Source organism: Protopterus annectens, chromosome 1.part1, assembly GCF_019279795.1.
Source record: "Protopterus annectens isolate FY-2018-M chromosome 1.part1, PAN1.0, whole genome shotgun sequence".
Lineage (NCBI taxonomy): Eukaryota > Metazoa > Chordata > Ceratodontiformes > Protopteridae > Protopterus > Protopterus annectens.
The window spans coordinates 461,446,454-461,467,570 of record NC_056726.1 but is presented as its reverse complement, the minus strand read 5'-3'; positions in this window follow the sequence as shown (position 1 = coordinate 461,467,570).

Below are 21,117 nucleotides of genomic sequence, written 5' to 3'. Positions count from 1 at the left end.
TGATGCAAAATTATACAGATAACCTTTATTTTTTTTTATTGCTTGTCTTTTCTCAGCTGTGGGTTGAAATATGGACAAGGGACAGCATCACTGTTGTCAGCAGTATAGCATTCGCGCTAACAGAACTCACCTGATAAATACAGTATCGTCATCAACAATGTGCATTTCAATTTAGTTAAATTCGTTCAGAAGTAAAATGACTAAAATAAAATCAAAAGTCTCAGCTGGCTGCCAGTCAGCTGGAAGCACAAAGTGTACTAGTTAAAAAGTAACACCATGCCAGTGCTGAGGGTGGCATGAATAATCATTCTAATGCTGCACAAAGTACCTTTACCCCTTCTGCAACAGCTGGGAAGTGCAAGGATTTGTAGCTGTGTTAGACTAGATCTCAGATTAATCAGCTGCATTATGTTTTGCAGAAATGGAAAGCTTAAGCCAGAGCCTGTGATGTGTGAAAGCTGTCTTTGTGTTTTTTATGACTCTAACTATACCCAAGGATGAAGGCCTTTGAAAAATATAATGTTTGCCAGGCTGGATTTCAGCAAAGCAGCTGCTACATCACATACGTTACAGCTGAATCAAGTCTGAAAGATGAAGTGAGGTTGGCCTCCATGCTGTACTTCTCTTTTCAAGCAAGTTAGCAAATGCCATTTAATTTAAAGACCACTGTACACGAAGCAGAGTGTAGTATGGGGGAAGAGGTAATGTGGAATAAGGATTCTGTTCAGTGTAGAAATGTCAAATCATTTTAACACACTAGCAGCATATTTCAGTAGAAATAATTCTCATGAACTAACACCAACCAACTTTCTTGGTTTGTTTAAAGTTTTGCCAACCTCCCCTACACACAAACACACACACACACACACACACACACAAACACACACAAACACACACACACACACACACACACACACACACACACACTTCTCATTGGCTTCAGGTACTTAAGTTCCACAAGTCGACCATCTGCTATTTTTTTCTTTTCTGACAGGTGACAACCTAGTGTGGCTTTTGTGGGTTGTTATACTGTTGAAAATATTTTTTTGATAATGCCTAGCTCCCAACCCCAATTTACAGTTGCAAATATACAAGGCCTTCAGATGATCACAAAAGCCCCCATTCCGAGTATGGAAGCAGTGTGGTCCATCTATTTAAGTCTGACCACTTCCAGCTTTTCTGAACATTTACAGGGGTTACATCATTGGCATATATTCCCTCACCTACTTAAAAAGTAAGTAAGTCACACATCAACTTCTAACAGACAGCCCAGTAATGGGCTATTGTTTGAAAACCTCAATCACTGTTGGCACTGGTAGATGGCCTGCTACCATGTCTCCACGTTAGCTATAACTTTTTACAAGCTATTTTATCTGGCAGTCTGTTGCACAGAGTTAAGACTATGACCGATACACCTATACCCTGCAGCAGTCCTGGATTTGATTTTCAGAGCCACCATTTACTTAGTGTGTGACCCTGAGCATTACAAAATGCTCCTGTGATAAGCTTGAACTTAGCCCATGTGCATCAGTGCTCTAGTCTGGTTAACAAATGTAGTTTTTCATTTTACTTGTGTATATTATTAAAATAACTTGACTAAAAAAAGCAAAGTAGATACTCCATAGTGTTAAGAATTCTTGTAATTTAAATGTGTCTATATCACGTAGTCGAAGTGTCAAAACTTCAACTATGTAAATATTGAACCCAAAAGTTCGAAAATGAAATACTCCGAACACTCAAAACAGCAATTTTTTCCCAGGGAAAAAAATTGCTGTTCCGGTATAAAATGTGTAAACACACAAATACTAAATACTACCTCCCCCCCCCCCCCACACACTTAAGTATACCATCTCTGAGATCGCACCACAGTGGAGGAAATAGCAAAGCTGCGGAACCGGCCCACCAAATTCTTTCCCTGGGAAAGAATTCAGTGTTCCGCAGCTTCATTATTTTTAGACTTCAAACTTCCCAGTTCGAAGTTTCGGCATTTGGACTTGTGAGTGTTCAGACATATGATATAGACCCAATTTAAATAAACCAAAACATTTTACATTCTGCAAAATAATTTATAGCCACTCATTATTCCTGTTAAATACTGTAACTCAAATAATAGCTAGCAGCACAGATTAAGGAAAACACTGTAGAAGTACTATATCATATTACAGTTTTAAAATGTACACTGTTACTAAATATGTTATCCTTTAAGTAAATAAAAGAATGTCTAAAAAATAATCCTACAGTCAGTGCTTATGGGTTTACATTTTTATGTATTTGCCTTAATCGTCTCACAAATGTCTTGCTTCATTGCAGTTTGTGGGAATGCTAAAAGTAAACAGTTTAAATAAGTTTATAATGGTTGCAAAGGCATGCCATCAACCTGATTTTAAAACCTGAAAATTATTGTGCAAGGAACTGCAGTAGATGCTATTAAGGTTGCAAAGAAGGTATAGATGGTCTTCACTCCTAACCTCTAGCTGACAGTAAATAATACCCTGTCAGAACACAAAGACATTTGAATGAAAGTAGCTAGATCCAGTGACTTTTAAGTTGTAGCTCATCCTGTAACACTCAAAGCTGCTTCTAATCAAGCAACCACAATTACCATTCGGTGGTTATGAGATATGGGCTTCCTAAGAAATATTTCAAAGAACATATAGAGAAGAGCGATCAGAAAATTACTAATGCACATTGGTCCAAGTATTTTATGTTGGGGGGCATGTTCCTACACTCTGTATGAGGGAGTGTACCCTTCCTTCATATTTATTATAATAGCCTACAAGTTACCATTATTCAGAGAAAAGGCAAACACTTTTCCCATAGAAATCAAGCATTAGCTTTTACCCTTACTTACTTTTACACTTACTTACTTTTACCCTTATGTACTTTTACCCTTACTTACTTTTACCCTTACTTACGTTTACCCTTACTTACTTTTCCCTTACTTTAACAATGTTAGGATGGAAACTTACTTTTACCCTTACTTACGTTTACCCTTACTTACTTTTACCCTTACTTTAACAATTAGGATGGAAACTTACTTTTACCCTTACTTACGTTTACCCTTACTTACTTTTACCCTTAATTTAACAATGTTAGGATGGAAACTTACTTTTACCCTTACTTACGTTTACCCTTACTTACTTTTACCCTTAATTTAACAATGTTAGGATGGAAACTTAGTTTTACCCTTACTTACGTTTACCCTTACTTACTTTTACCCTTACTTTAACAATGTTAGGATGGAAACTTACTTTTACCCTTACTTACGTTTACCCTTGCTTACTTTTACCCTTACTTTAACAATGTTAGGAAGGAAACTTACTTTTACCCTTACTTACTTTTTCCCTTACTTTAACAATGTTAGGATGGAAAAGGATAATTTGGGGAATATTGTGCATGAATGTCTCTGAAGCAAGCACATGTTTTAGATGAAGCTGTGTATTCCATGATAGAGGCATGTTAGGTCACGGTATGTACCTTCCTGGCAGAAAACCTGCATGGACACAACTACATGGTCTTGTTTAATAAATTATGATTGTCCAGTCAACAAAGCAGGAAATTCTGTCCTACCAGAAGTGGTCTAATATGAAATGGTTCAATGGAAGCTTGATGGTGCAGTCTTTCAAAAAGCTGCAAACTACGGTATATGTTAGGTCACAAATGGTGAGTAAATAAACCAGAGCTGATTGCATACCATTAGGCTTTGTTCCATGTTCATACTTAGGTCAGTACAAGACTCTATCAAAAATGTCATAGGTCTATTTAATTTCCATAGTCTGAATAACACCCATTTCCCAGTGATACAAGCTTTTAACAAGGTCTTCCTGGGCTATTTCTCTTGTCATCAGATGATATCCTTGGAACGTTCAGCATAAATCCCCTAAGCATTGGGGCTAGAGGAAGTCAAGCCAGCAGAAATGTTCATGCAATGAGTTACTGTTGCTGTACAATATATAAATGTAACATGAGAAATAAAAAATATGGCATGAATTTCTGGTGCTAACTCTGACAGTCATGAATAAAGGATACCACCATAAATAACACATTGTTTAGGTTTGCTGGATTAACTAATCAGTGCTCACTTTGAGCTGTTAAATTTAGATATTAATGTACAGACTGGCAGAACATGAGATTAAATACCTGCTAGATGGACATCATCTGTCTGCCAGCCTTGTAACACAATAATGGCTGTGCCATTTATGAGTTACTGCCACTTGTGTTTTTAGATACGTTTGCTTTCCCTCTAGTAATATTCTGTTCTCTTGTCTTGCACTGTTCCATTCAGCTCCAACAAGGGAATTTGTTCCTTAGTTTTTCCATTCACCATAAGTATACCATCATGAAAAGCTGAACTTGGGGTACTCCTATTAACACACCCCTGGCAGTTAGCACAGTTGATTAAGGCTATGAGCTACTTCCAGTAGTCTTGGATTTGATTACCTCAGCCTCTATTTGCCTGCTATGTGATTGTGAGCAAGTCACTTAACCAGACAATGCTCTAAAGCAGCTGGTAAATCGGGTTAGGCCCCACAAGAACTTGGAATGTATGTGTAGTAACTACCTATGAGCCTACCCATTCATCAAACAGCTTTAGGTTTGCCTTTGTTGCACTCATCATAGTCACAGTACCATTGACGATACACTTGTAAATGATGGCTGTGGAACACACCTGGTGAGAATATATTATAGTAATAATCCAAAATGGATGTTAGTAATGCTGGGTTTACCCACAACTGGCATGGTTCAATTAAGAGGGCGAGGCCTGAGTGATCAAACAAATAAGTCAGCCATTCGTAAAAGAGCAATATCTACACACAGACAGTAGTGGATGTTGACTAATATGCAATGCCAAAGCAGAAGAAATTGCTCACCTTTATTAAAGATGACATTTTCCTCTTAAAAAAAAAGTAGTTTCTTACACTTTTTAAATAATAGCATCGTATATGTGCACCTCTTCTTTAGATAGTGCTTATGGCCAATCTTCATCAGAAGAAGATGGCTTCCTGTTGTACTGCATATGCATAGGATATGTGTTTGCTGACACTTGCAGTGTACATTAGACTAAGTACAGTTTCTGTTATTTTTTTTTTGAGAGAAAAGGCTAGAACATTAACACTGTAAAAGTGTTTGTCTGAATTTGTAATCATTTGATCAAGATGCGTTTAATTGCTCTGAATTTGGGTCTAATAGGGCATTGTAGGATTTGCATTTGGTACAGTACTATAAGGAACTTGCTAATAGTATGTGAGTGGGGGTCAAGAAGGTTTAAAATAAAACCTCCAACTATCAGTACATTTATGTATGGCTGAGCAGCTAGTGGCAGTTAATTTATTGTGTGTGTTTAAATTTGTCTGGATCTAAAGTGGAGAGTAGCCTATGGGTAGTGTTAGAGAGTATATGTTTAGATAGAGGATTTTTTCAATTAGTTTGTTCAATTCATGTTCACTGAGGTGTCTTCTCTGATCAATGACTCTGTGATAGCAACAATGTCTAGGAGTGGATTTAGAGTAAGGTGTTAATCTGCTCAAGTTTGTTTCTTATGTTGACTGTTGGGATTTCAGTGGTTTTGTATTCTACATATTTGGTTAGAATGAGGGGTTGAACTTGGGTTGTATCCCACATTGGCTCTTAGAAGCAGGATTGGAAGTAGTGACGTTAGTCATGTAAAGTTGTGAAAAGGAAATTGGTAATAAGTTTGTACTGATTGGTGTTATTTTTTCCCCAACAGGTGTTTGCTGACATAAATGTGTAGATTTGTTGTATTCTTGGAAAATTGTGTTTACTGGGGTTTTCAGTGGTTGTGATTTTGATGCGGGAGTTGTTTAACTTCTGTGGTGCAGGGACACATACCTCTCAACCTCTTAACACCAGAAATCTGGACAGAGCCAAAAACTGTGGGAGGACAAAGGTCCAAAAATAGGAACAGATTTTAAATATTGCTCTTATAAACTTAAAAAGTTGGTTCAATAACAGGTTTTGCATTAGCATGCATTTTCTAAAGGATATGAAGCCTGAAACTTAAATGTTTGTCATTATTTTGTAACTTCAATCCTCAGTGATTTGCCATAAAATCATCAATTTTATGAGGAACAGACCAAAAGTATGAGCCAAAAATCTGTTTTTTGTTGTGGTGTCAGAAAAGAGAGTGTTGGGTTGTTTTGTGGAATTTCAGCAGTGACTTGTGGGCATAGAATAAAAAAGTAGATGAAAGAAAAAGTAAGTAGGTATTGTATATTAGCAGTAGGTAACAGTGGTAAACAGTACCTTGCAAGGACTTGACAGGCACTAAAGGTTAATATATGCTGTACCATTATATACTGTATATTGACTCCATGTTATAATGGAAGTGTTTGAGAATTAATTTGAAAAATGTGGGTAAGGTTGTGTTAATGATTAGAAGCTTTTTATTAGGGGAGTGAGATCAGTACAGCATTTTGGGCTGTATGTAACTGATGGGTATTACTAGGCATGTAAAAATGTATGTATGATCACTGAAGGTGGCTGAGGGGGTCTACTTCTAAATTTTTAACTTTCAAAACATCAAATTTCTTATGGCCAAGGCCATAAGACTGAAGTTTTGAAACTTCAAAATTTAAATAAAATAAAAATAAAAACAAAAAATCTTTTTTTAACATTTTTACAAGGGGGCAAGCCCCCCTACACCCCCACACTCCCTGCTAATTAAATATTTCAACTCTGAGATTGCACTACAGTGAGGAAATGGTAAATATACCATTCCATGCTATATGGCAATCTCCATTTAAATGGTTTGAAGTTTCAAAACCTCGATCTTATGGTCTTGACCACAAGAAATTTGACATTTTGAAAGTTTGAAATTTAGAAGTAGACCCAGCTGGGGATATGGGAGAGAGAGAGGAGGAAAATGAGCACTAGGCAGAAGCAGAAGAACCCAGAGTGTGCATGCACATTAACCAGACTGCAGACAGAACTACAGCACTGTCAGGTGTGTTCATTAATTAGAAACTCTAATTAATTCTAATTAAAAGAAAGACTCCTGCTTAGATATAACTCTCTATAACGTTCTGTATTTTATTGGTAAACTATTGTGCCATGTACTGAACTAAATCAATAAAACTGGACAAGTATAGGTTCATAGGTTCATAGGTTTATACTAGGCTATCTGCCCTAAGGCATTTATAAGCCTAGCCCAAATTATTGTGGCTTACGCCACCCCTTATATGAAAAAATACTGTGCCCATTAGTTTGTTGTGCCTCTGTCCAGCAGTGACCCAGAGATGATTCCCGGGGTAAACCTACGATCTCCCATCCACAGGTCTAGATTTCTCTTGAACAGAGTCAGCGAGGTGCTCTGCCTCACATGGACCGGGATTTTATTCCACAGCATAGGGAGTCTCTGAGTGATAAATCTATCCCTCCAGCACGTCCTATTTATATCCGTGCTAAGGTTTAAGTCGCTTGCTCTAGTGGTTTTGGTGGATTTGGATTTTTTGAGGTGGAGCATGTCCATTAATTCCGGGTTGGACATGGCCTTGTATGTCAGGCACATGTCACCTCTGAGCAGGCGGTATGCGACTGAATAGAGCTGGAGTTTCTTCAATCTGGCAGCATATGACAGATTTTGGAGTCCCTTTATCCTTTTGGTGAGGAACTTTTGGGGTCTCTCCAATTGCTGCAGATGTCGGGTGAGATACATCCCGAATGGGGCATTGTACTCGATCATTGGTCTGATAAGTGAAGAGTACAGGGGAACAATGACCTCACTAGATCTGGATGTGAATCCCTTCATGATCAGGTGGGTAATGTAGAAGGTCTTTCTAACCACTTTAGCAATGTGAGTGTCAAAGAAAGGCCACTGTCAACCTGGGTCCCCAGGTCCCTGATAACCTCTTCTGTGCTTAGTGGATTGCCACCTATATGGTAGCTTGGGGTTACCTTGTTTTTCCCGAAGGGTATGACTATACATTTTTGGCGTTTAACTTCAGGCCATGGCTCTGGCACCAGCTATCTGTTTCCGTGAGTCCCTTCTGAAGGATATCAGTGTCCGATGCACTTTCCACTATGGCCCAGTTTGCAGTCATCTGCAAACTTTGTCAGCCAAAGTCCTCCCATGTTGGCCTGTACTTCTGAGAAGTAGATGCCAAACAATAGGGGCCAAGGACCGAGCCCTGTGGGACACCACTTGTGACCGGCTTGGAGTCTGACACAGCGCCAGCAACTCTAACCCTGTGGGTTCTGTCCTTAAGCCAGTTTGCAACCCATCTTGTGACATATGGGTTTACATTTAAGCTGGTAAGTTTTTCTACAATACCCGAGTGGGGTATTGTGTCGAAAGCCTTTGCAAGGTCAAGGTAGGCTGTATGGACTGCCTTTCCCTCATCAATGGCCTTGGTGACTATTTCAAGAAGTCGACCAAGTTCAAAAGGCATGATCTTCCCTTGACAAAGCCAAACTGGGTCGGGTCCAATGTCTGCAAGTCCCCTATATCTTTGTTTATGAGCTCCATTATGATCCTCTCCATAGCTTTGCAGACTAGACTTGTTAAGCTTATGGGGCGGTAATTACCAGGGTCCGTGAGGCCACCTTTGTGGAGTGGGACCACAGTTGCCGTCGCCACTCCTTGGGCACGATCCTGTGGTAAGGCTGAGATTAAACAGCTGCCTTATGTGCGGGTTTAATTCCTCATTTAGCTCGTGTAGCACACAGCCGGGACACCATCCGGTCCCATTGATGCTGTGTTTTTAGCTTTAGAGAGAGCAGCTTTCACCTGGCATTTGAGATGTCCGGGAGGCTACACTCGGCTGGGATAGTTATCTCTCCTTTGGGGAGAGGGGTGAAGTTTGCACTGAACCTGTCTGCCAGTATGTTGGCAATGTCTGTGGGTTCAGTGATTTTTGTATCATTTTGGACTAATTCTGAGCATATCTGTGAGTTTCCACCCAGGTTCCTAACATAGCTGAAAAAGGCCTTATGATTGTCCTTTGAATCCATGGCAATTTTTCTCTCAAAATTGGCCTTAGTTGATTTTATGAGTGCTCGTAATTTTTACTAATAATGATCAGGGGTGACTTCCCTTTTATGGATTTTGTTCTATCATGTAATAGCTTTCTCCTCTTATTGTAAAGTTTGTTAATGGCTGGGGTCCACCAGACTGGACGTTTGCCCTTTGTGGAAAGAGTCTTGGTTTTATTTGGGATTGCCTGATCCATGCAGTCCTGGAGGTGTTCATAGAAGGCATTTGTAAGGGCTTCCGCAGCTTGGGTTGTGGTTTCCTCTGACTCAGGGGCCTTGAAGGATACCACACCAGTCTTGAGTAGTGTGAAGTTTGCTTTAGAAGTTCTTCACTATGGTCTTTTGTTTGGGGTGGGGGGATGTGGATTTCCAGTGAGATTAGTTTATGATCAGATCTCACCAATGAGGGATATACTTCGGTGTGGAGCATTTTGTCCCCATGTTTGTGACAATGAGATCTAGTATATTTTCTCCTCTCGTGGGAACAGTGACTAGCTGTTCCATGGCATTTGAATTTATGAACTCCAGGAACCGTTGGGCTAGAAAGTTAGGGCTTGAGTAATGTTCCCAGTCTATATTCGGGTAGTTGAAGTCACCCAATATGATGGTGTTTGGAGATACATTTATACCCTCCAGTGTCTTCAGGAAGGCTGTGTGGGGTTCCTGAGTTTGAGAGGGTGGCCTGTAGCATGCTACAATTTGTAGAGCAGTTTTGCCTATTGTTAGTTGCACCTGGATGGTTTCGAAGCTTCATGCGTTGCCACCAACCTGGAGGTGTGAGTATCCTTTATGAATATGGATACACCCCTCCTTTTGTGGAGTGGTCCGGGTTTTGGGGCGGAGCATGATATGAGGTAAAACCTAATAGTGCCGGGTTGCTCTCAGGAGCCTTGAACCAGGTTTCAGTTACAGCACAGACATCGATGTTCTCCATACTGAGAAGGGCCTCGAGTGCGTGCATTTTGAGATTTAGACTTCTGGCATTGAGCAGCATTACCCTCAATTTCTTCCCATTTTAGTTTTCTAGGGTGGTAGGTTTAGAATTTGAGCCTTGCCTAAAAAAGGCACTATGGGGGTGGCAAGAGCCTTAGCCAATATCCGGAATCCCAGGGGTGACAGGTGCAAGCCGTCCCTTCTGAAGCAGCGTGGCTTGTCAAGCATGTCATCCCAGGCAGACAGACACTGGATCCCCTTTGAATGACACCAGACATTAAGCCAATTGTTAAAGCTGATCATCTTGTCTCTATATTGTGGCATCATTCTTGGTGAAGGAAGGATACTGCTCAGGGTTAGGGTCATACCTGCCTGGGCTACATAATCAGAGAGCTCCTCTATGTCTCTTTTCATGCAGTCCAGGGAGGTACGTCTCAGGTCGTTCACACCAGCATGGACAATGACTGTGTCATATTTGTACTTGCTGTGGAGTGACCCGAGTGCTTGTGTTATGTGGCGGATTCTAGCGCCCGATAGGCAGCTTACTGTGACCCTCTCCTTGTTCAGCCTGGTGAGTGGGACGTCAGTGTGTCTGACTATGGAGTCACCTATGACAAGTATGTTTGGTGTTGTATTTGGCCTTAAGGGCTGTGACTTCCAGTAGTCTTGGATTTGATTACCTCAGCCTCTATTTGCCTGCTATGTGATTGTGAGCAAGTCACTTAACCAGACAATGCTCTAAAGCAGCTAGGAAATCGGGTTAGGCCCCCACAAGAACTTGGAATGTATGTGTAGTAACTACCTATGAGCCTACCCATTCATCAAACAGCTTTAGGTTTGCCTTTGTTGCACTCATCATAGTCACAGTACCATTGACGATACACTTGTAAATGATGGCTGTGGAACACACCTGGTGAGAATATATTATAGTAATAATCCAAAATGGGTGTTAGTAATGCTGGGTTTACCCACAACTGGCATGGTTCAATTAAGAGTGCGAGGCCTGAGTGATCAAACAAATAAGTCAGCCATTCATAAAAGAGCAATATCTACACACAGACAGTAGTGGATGTTGACTAATATGCAATGCCAAAGCAGAAGAAATTGCTCACCTTTATTAAAGATGACATTTTCCTCTTAAAAAAAAAGTAGTTTCTTACACTTTTTAAATAATAGCATCGTATATGTGCACCTCTTCTTTAGATAGTGCTTATGGCCAATCTTCATCAGAAGAAGATGGCTTCCTGTTGTACTGCATATGCATAGGATATGTGTTTGCTGACACTTGCAGTGTACATTAGACTAAGTACAGTTTCTGTTACTTTTTTTTTGAGAGAAAAGGCTAGAACATTAACACTGTAAAAATGTTTGTCTGAATTTGTAATCATTTGATCAAGATGCGTATAATTGCTCTGAATTTGGGTCTGATAGGGCATTGTAGGATTTGCATTTGGTACAGTACTATAAGGAACTTGCTAATAGTATGTGAGTGGGGGTCAAGAAGGTTTAAAATAAAACCTCCAACTGTCAGTACATTTATGTATGGCTGAGCAGCTAGTGGCAGTTAATTTATTGTCTGTGTTTAAATTTGTCTGGATCTAAAGTGGAGAGTAGCCTATGGGTAGTGTTAGAGAGTATATGTTTAGATAGAGGATTTTTTTCAATTAGTTGGTTCAATTCATGTTCATTGAGGTGTCTTCTCTGATCAATGACTCTGCGATAGCAACAATGTCTAGGAGTGGATTTAGAGTAAGGTGTTAATCTGCTCAAGTTTGTTTCTTATGTTGAGTGTTGGGATTTCAGTGGTTTTGTATTCTACATATTTGGTTAGAATGAGGGGTTGAACTTGGGTTGTATCCCACATTGGCTCTTAGAAGCAGGATTGGAAGTAGTGACGTTAGTCATGTAAAGTTGTGAAAAGGAAATTGGTAATAAGTTTGTACTGATTGGTGTTATTTTTTCCCCAACAGGTGTTTGTTGACATAAATGTGTAGATTTGTTGTATTCTTAGAAAATTGTGTTTACTGGGGTTTTCAGTGGTTGTGATTTTCATGCGGGAGTTGTTTAACTTCTGTGGTGCAGGGACACATACCTCTCAACCTCTTAACACCATAAATCTGGACAGAGCCAAAAACTGTGGGAGGACAAAGGTCCAAAAATAGGAACAGATTTTAAATATTGCTCTTATAAACTTAAAAAGTTGGTTCAATAACAGGTTTTGCATTAGCATGCATTTTCTAAAGGATATGAAGCCTGAAACTTAAATGTTTGTCATTATTTTGTAACTTAAATCCTCAGTGATTTGCCAGAAAATCACAAATTTTATGAGGAACAGACCAAAAGTATGAGCCAAAAATCTGTTTTTTGTTGTGGTGTCAGAAAAGAGAGTGTTGGGTTGTTTTGTGGAATTTCAGCAGTGACTTGTGGGCATAGAATAAAAAAGTAGATGAAAGAAAAAGTAAGTAGGTATTGTATATTAGCAGTAGGTAACAGTGGTAAACAGTACCTTGCAAGGACTTGACAGGCACTAAAGGTTAATATATGCTGTACCATTATATACTGTATATTGACTCCATGTTATAATGTAAGTGTTTGAGAATTAATTTGAAAAATGTGGGTAAGGTTGTGTTAATGATTAGAAGCTTTTTATTAGGGGAGTGAGATCAGTACGCATTTTGGGCTGTATGTAACTGATGGGTATTACTAGGCATGTAAAAATGTATGTATGATCACTGAAGGTGGCTGAGGGGGTCTACTTCTAATTTTTTAACTTTCAAAACATCAAATTTCTTATGGCCAAGACCATAAGACTGAAGTTTTGAAACTTCAAAATTTAAATAAAATAAAAATAAAAACAAAAAATCTTTTTTTAACATTTTTACAAGGGGCAAGCCCCCCTACACCCCCACACTCCCTGCTAATTAAATATTTCAACTCTGAGATTGCACTACAGTAAGGAAATGGTAAATATACCATTCCATGCTATATGGCAATCTCCATTTAAATGGTTTGAAGTTTCAAAACCTCGATCTTATGGTCTTGACCATAAGAAATTTGACATTTTGAAAGTTTGAAATTTAGAAGTAGACCCAGCTGGGGATATGGGAGAGAGAGAGGAGGAAAATGAGCACTAGGCAGAAGCAGAAGAACCCAGGGTGTGCATGCACATTAACCAGACTGCAGACAGAACTACAGCACTGTCAGATGTGTTCATTAATTAGAAACTCTAATTAATTCTAATTAAAAGAAAGACTCCTGCTTAGATATAACTCTCTATACCGTTCTGTATTTTATTGGTAAACTATTGTACCATGTACTGAACTAAATCAATAAAACTGGACAAGTATATGTAGTACACAATGTATCTTCTGCTCAGAGCACAGCACTGCCATGATTGCTGAGGAGAAGATTAAACTTAGAGTAGTGTAGGGTCCACAAACAAACAAACAAACAAACAAACAAACAAACAAACAAACAAACAAACAAATAAACAAAAAGACACATTTCTGTAAATGAATGTCTCACCAGCTGCTTATATAGCTGATTAATGACTGTTTGCTGAAGGCTGTGTCTATGTATACCTGTATCTCCTAGCATTATTGCTCATATTACTTGTCCACCTTTAGGCCATCTGAATAAATGGTGGAAACTGAAGAAACTCACTTTCTCAGACCACTTTTTAGAATATATTGCATAAAAAGCCGTTTATAAAACTAGCCAAGCTTGCTGGAATACTTCAGCTAATAGGACAAGACAGTATGAATTTTGGCTCTAGATGATTGTCACTGTTGAAGTGACAACCTGATTCCATATGCAAAAAATGAGAAAAGGGGTGATGAATGGATGGCTGGGTGGGTAGCTGGATGGACAGATGGATAAATGAAAGCAATAGATGATATGGAATTTAAACCTGTAAAAAAAAGGTTATATCTAACCTTCTTGAAGCAAACAAATGTACCTCTTTAGATAAGCAGGATAATTACATATGGGCATTATACATAATTTTACACAGATTGAAGGATGTTAGATTTTGTCATACTTTATCTAATGTGGTTAAACAGTTGACAGCATTATTTGTTAATATGTAAATACAGTTATGTTAATTAGGTACATATAGGTCTGTTCATTACTGTCACCTCATAAATTAAACACACTTTTGTAGATCAAGAAACTATTGTTTCCAAAACAGAACTATTATATCAGTGTGCAAATAAAGCTGAGTTCCATATATATTCTGATTCAGATACTGTATTGTGGAATACTGTCACATTAAAGTGTATACATTATGAGAAATGAATTGTTGTTGTTGTTATTGTTATTGACAATCTCATCCTGGGTACTGTGATATCCCCACTCTGGGCCAGTAATCAAGGAGCCTGAATCCTCACCACTGACACTGGAGAGGGACATTCACTTGGAACAGAAATAGATACACCCAGTATTTTCAGACAGAGCTATCTGCATAGGTTCATAGGTAGGTACTAGGCTATTGGCCCGGATCTATATCAGTTTATCGAAACGTCTGAAGTTCGAACACCATATGTTCAAACTTCAAACCACGAACTGCCAAAACATCGAAATCTTAAAACAGCGATTTTTTTTTCCCAGGGAAAAAAATCACTGTTCCAAGAAACACACACGCAACACAAACACACCAAAACAACATCAATCCACACACATACACTCAAAATCCTGCATCTAACCCTACACTAAACTGTACAGACACTACTACCTATCCACTTACCTTAACCCAAACCCTAACCCTAAGGTCTGTCACTATCGCACACTCACCTGACCAGCGCCCTAACCCTAACTCACTTATCCCGCCCTAACCCTAAAGTCTTTCACTATCGCACACCCACCTCACCCGAGCCCTAACCCTAACTCACCTACCCCGTGCCCTAACCCTAACATCCACACAATCGCACACTTACCTGAACCCAACCTGTAACTTCCCACTATAGTCCTGATACTAGCGAAGCCACAGAAATGGCCCTCCAAATTCTTTCCCCTGGGAAAGAATTTAGTGGGCTGTGGCTTCGCGATTACCAGTGTTCGAACTTTACAGTTCGAACATCTAGTATTCGATATTCAGCTGTTTCGATGGACTGATATAAACCCCATTGGCCCTAGGGCCTATATAAGCCTAGCCAAATGGAACCCTGGCTTTTGCCACCCAAGAAAATTATTTTCCTGTGCCCCTGTCAAGCAGAGCCACAGAAGTCATCCCCGGGGTGAATTTCCTATCTCCCATCCAATCATCAAGATTTTTCTTAAAGTGTGCTAATGAGGAGCTTTGTTTGATATAGATAGGTAGTTTGATCCAGAATATGGAAAGTCTTTAGAACAGGAATCTATCCCTCCAGCATGGTTTGTTTATCGTGGTGACAAGGTTTAGGTCCCTAGAGCATGTAGCTCAGAAGGATTGGGATTTCCTTAAGTGGAACATGTCCAACAGCTCTGGGTTTGACATAGCTTTGTATGTTAGGCAGAGATCGCCTCTGAGTAGGCGATATGCAACAGAGTAAAGCTGGAGTTTTTTGAGACGGTCTGCATAGGGCATCTGTTTGAGGCTGGTAATCCTCTTTGTGAGGTATTTCTGTGGCCTTTCCAGTTGTTGTAGATGTCTTGTGAGGTACATACCAAAAGGGGCATTATACTCTATAATGGGTCTAATGAGTGATGAGTAGAGGGGAACAATGACCTCTTTTTTCCTGGATGAGAAACCTTTTGTGATGAGGTGTGCCACGTAGAAGGATTTCCTGACTACTGTGGCAATGTGATTATCAAAGGAGAGACCATTGTCCACCTGTGTCCCAAGGTCTCTTATCACACTTTCGGTGTTAAGTAGACTACCGCCTATGTGGTAGTTCATGGGTACAGAGTTTTTACCAAAAGGGATGACAATGCACTTTTTGGCATTGAGCTTGAGGCCATGGCTTTGACACCAGGCATCTGTCTCAGTGAGACCCTTTTGTATGATGGCCACATCGTTAGGAGTTTTCATTATGGCTCTCAGTTTGCAGTCATCTGCGAACTTTGTTAGCCAAAGACCTTCTGTGTTAGCCTGTACTTCAGAGAAGTAGATACCAAACAGGAGAGGATCTAGGACAATTTCCCTTAAGAGCGCACAGGGAACACATTCAGTCCAAAGTCTGGATTATTCTCTCTCTCTCTCTCTCTCTCTCTCTCTCTCTCTCCTCCAGGTCCCCAATAAGGCTCCACACTGTCAAAGCTATAGACTTGAGTCCTTAGCTGAGTGTCCAAGCCAAGCCCTCCAGCACCCTCTCTGTGAAACCACACACACACACACACACACACACACACACACACACACACACACACACACACACACACACACACACACACACACACACCTGGGAAAGACTGGCACAGATTTACTAGCTATGTCCATATCTGCCAGGACTATAAGGTAGTTACTGCCATCAGACACTGCAAAGTCAGCTACTCTAAGGCTCTTACAAAGGTGCCCAATTATAATGAGTGAAACTAATATTAATACAAATGGTAGTGCTTGACCAATGCACTAAGGCTTTCAGGAATGGCCACAGAGACACCAAATAGATATAAGCACTCGCAAATGTTAGAATGTTCTCTAAAGGACCGGCCACAATGAAAAGTTTAAATATATTTAATAATAAATAATAAAAGAGCATAAAAATACTAAATATCTATTTACAATGAACACAAGTTTCAATCACAGGAAATATTAAAATAACACAGACAAATAGATTCACATAGATACCACAGTACTTAACTAGTCTCAATATATTTTCCTGATTGATCTAAAGAGTTACTGTTCCCTGGTCACTTACTAGCACAAGGAAACATGAAGTAGGTGACGGGTCCTTCTTTGTCAGGTTCCAAGAACAGACTGCTCTGAGATGTCAGTCTCACCTAGTATTAAAACATCATTTTTAATGATGGATTACAAAATGACATCACATATATCTGCTCCTCTTGGCTAGAAGCTGCCTGGATTTGGCACACGTGTCAATAATAGACCCACATACAGCTTTCTAAGATCTGTTGCAGCTTCTGTAAGTCATAAAACAATTTCAAACCTCTACCCTTCAAGAGTAGTAATTAGTTCACCTCAAAGACAATAGAGAAAGCTTCTTAGTGCAGAATGTTTGTCTCTGGCTGCATTGATAACTATCTTTATTGCCTAAACTAGGTAATTTAATTTCAAACTATTTTTCAAACTCAGGTGGATTGAGATTAACCTCTTCTCTTCCAGTATCCTCTGTTACAATGTATACATTACAACAGTTACAATAATACATGTATAGTTCTTCCTCTGTCCAGCAGGATACAGTGTTGGTATATTTTTAACACAAGCAGCTTTACAAATACATTCTCAACACAAGCATCTGTACAAATCAGTTTGATATACAAATGGCATGTAATTATTTACAAAATTCAAGCCAGCTGTGCTGGTATATGTTACACATCCACTGCCCTACTTCTCCTGGCATAGCTGGCGATACCTCACATTGTCACAGCTACAAATCATCTTTTACTGTAAGGCTTAGTGTTATAATTTGCACTGTATATAGGTGGTAGTGACAATCTTGATTATCAGGAACAATGCTGTATTTATGTAATAATGTCTGAATTAAAATCTTCTGAAATGATTTGTTAATGTAATGTTACCAACTGCTGTATTTGCCTCTTGTTTCTGGTCATAACTAAAAAGGGTTCTTAGATTAGTTCATCTACCAGGTTAACAAACTTAAATTAAGAAATAAATAAACTGCCCTCATTTCTGTTTCTATTAATGTGGTTGTGTATTTCAAATTTTCCATATTTACAAGGTAAAGTACTTGGTAAGTTAACAGTTCAGGATAGCAGATGGCAACACAGACACAGAACACATAAGTATACACAGAGATGCTTCCAGATTAAAAGTTTTTACTCCATACTGAAGACACAGCCTGGCCCTGGCTCCATGGCATAGAGGGATAAATTGTTGAATATGACCCAGATCACCTGAGATGGAGTACTTGGTCAGGGGCTGGAGTAGCAGACAGGAGTAGGTGAGAATAACTGGATCATACTGACTTGCCCATCCTGGGTGGGCAATGCAGTCATTGCATTACTAACACCTAATGCATGCAGGTACCTTGTACATGGTACAGGATGGAAACATATGTTTGGCATCAGCATGTCAATGATGGCAGCCTCCATTGTGTATGCACAGAAGCACACAAGCATAATTCTGAGGCATTACAAGCCCCTGTGGTGATGCAGGTATGCAGGTTAACCACTGAGGGTTGGGTTAGGGCCATTTAAAAAGGTACCTTATCCTCACCATGGGGAATAATGCAAGGTTATGCGGCAGGGCATTGTGTAGCTGTCTAGCCTGGGGACAATTAGTGTCCTCCTTTAAACACGGTAGACCCTGGCAATGGACTATGAAGGCAGACCATCAGGCCACTAATTTGTGACAAGTGTGTGACTAGTCCACCTTAAGCAAGCTGAAGCAGTAAAGCAAGGTAGAACACAACCAAACTCTAGAAAGCTCAAGCCTGCCAGGTGAATGGCTCCATCAAACATGCACTCACCCTGAATAGACAGGGGCCTCCCCTCTTCTCATGGAATGAATGGTTTATGGCCTGTAGGAGAAGAGTGCTGGTGATCAGCAGACAAGAAGGCAAAGAGAATATTACAATTACAGCTAAATAACTAAAGACTTAGCCATGGTGACAGGATACACACCCCGTGTTTGCTTTTATTCTTAAAGCTACAGTATTCACATACCTAATAGGTGACATCCCCCTTCAGTAAAATGAAAATGCCATCTATGTCAATAATATTTACAATTACATTATTATATAATATTTAAGTATGTACACTATTAAGTATAGCAAGAATCAATGTACCTTACATGAAACAAAATTCTATTGCCATGAACCCTTTATGAACTATTTATAATCCCAACACTTAAATGCTTTTGTTTAATCTGCCAAAACATGTATAATAATTACAATTACAAGTCTAAGTAGCCCTGCTTTTAGGTATCACTTCAAGCAACCACACAAAAGTGCTACAGAGCTTCATCGGTGACTACAAATGCAGTATCAGCACTGATTTCTGAAGTCCTCGTGGCTTCAAAAATCAATACTGGTATGGTAGTTCTCACACCATCAGCACCTACTGATTGTACCCCTGTCACCTTCCACCTAATGAAGACTGATTTTAATACAATAATACCTAAGTGTGCTTTAGTATCCTTTAGCTAAACAACTTCAGGATAGTTTAAGCAGCATGAAACGTATAACAAGCACATGTACTGTATGCAGAACCAAATACAAGTAACCAACACAACTGCATGTGGAGCAGATCAATTAGGAGGGCTCATCACAACAAACCAGTAGTCCCACCACTTGCTACAGCTTCAGGGAAAGTTTGAATGATTAGGAAGATTTTAGAGATTGTATTATTGTTTGGTTTTGGAACAGTTTTCTATTTGTTATCCACTTTTATACTATAGTACGCTGACTGACTATATTATTTATTTATTCATCTACCTCGCTATGTATTTACTACAGGGTGACTAGATGTTGGGGTTAAATAAGATTTGACTGGATAGTTCTCTTATGTAAATTAAAGGAAATGTATATTTATTCAATTGATGTATTTTTAGGAATGTAAGCAGCCTTAGGGCTTATTTTTAGAATTCTATGAGTTTCGAGAGAGTATAGCTTTAGGGTAGCCATGTTCAGTAAGGGGGAGTTATAAAGTTAAATAATTAGCACGCACATTCAATACTGAAGAAGTCCTAGTTGAAATTTGGATAAAAGAGCTTAACTAATTTGGTGTTACGGGATAAGATTTGGACCATTTTTAACCAGTAAAAGTGTATACTGTTTTGTGAATGTTTCCTGATGGATTTTTCATGGGAGTAGAGCTGATTGGTTTGTTGTTGCAAGCCCTACTAATCGATTTGCTCCATATGCAGCTGTGTTGGTTTTATTTTGAGTAGCAGTTACTATACAGAAAGAAATTGAGATTGTTTTACTGGAATAAATCAGCACCTATCTGCATACATGGCAAAGAAGAAATTTCATATGGAGTTAACTGATACTTCCTTCTGGTTTTGATTTTTCAATATGCCAAATAGTTCACTGCCATATATCATCTGCTTGATTTACTTGGAGGATATAAGTTTAATACATGATGTCCCAAGATCTTTCTTGGCATTTCAATGTACCCAGATGATATTTATGCATCTTCACTGGCACCTGATTTTGTAGTTCAATAGGTATAATCCCCTTATTACCTTTCAGTGTAAATCTTTAGGTATGTGACACTTCATCTCAATAGGACAAAATGGCTTGACCAGTGACTGCCCTTGCTCCAGTCCATCCAATCATCCTGTCATGATGACATCACAAAGACGTTGCACATCTAGGTCATCTGTCTTAGTAGCTTTCAATCAATGAAGCATCTCAGCAGACATTCTCAGTCGTATTATCACCCATAACAGTTCTATGTCTTCTTCCAGCAGATCTTTATATTCCTTGAGATATGGATTACTAACTGCATCTGTAGCATGCATAAGCTTCCCTGGGTTCATGCTTTTGTAAAGCCAATCACATTGTCTGTAGTAACACAGGTGCCTTGTATAATAATTTCTTAAGTGTTCTCTGAAGTGGCTTATTGCCAAACTCTACACTAATGTGTTTCCATACACATGGTCACAGAACATTTGATGTCTCAGCACTGTTGCCACCATTTCCTTTTCTATCAGCACTTAGTGATTCTGTGCATCTATCAGTGTTGAAGATGTAAAACTGGACCACCTACCTGTACCATAAGTCATCCTAAACCTTATTAACATGTATAAATGTAAAGGGTTGTAGATACTATTATTTCATAGGGCTTTTATGTCAGTTATCAACCCTTTTGGTACCTCAAAATGTTTCTTTCTTTCTGCTAACACCATACTCTGGTAGCTTTCTTAGTGTCACTGTTATCTCTGGCAAGTATGAAGTGAACTTGCACAGGTATTGGACTATTCCCAACAATTACATCAGCGAATACATTTCAGTAGGTGTCTGTGTGCTAACTACTGCATGATCTTGATTAGCATCTGTTGTAGATATTTTCTGTCGGTATGTGCCCTGTGTGTGTCAGTGATGTGTCAGCTATTTGTCACAAACTTTG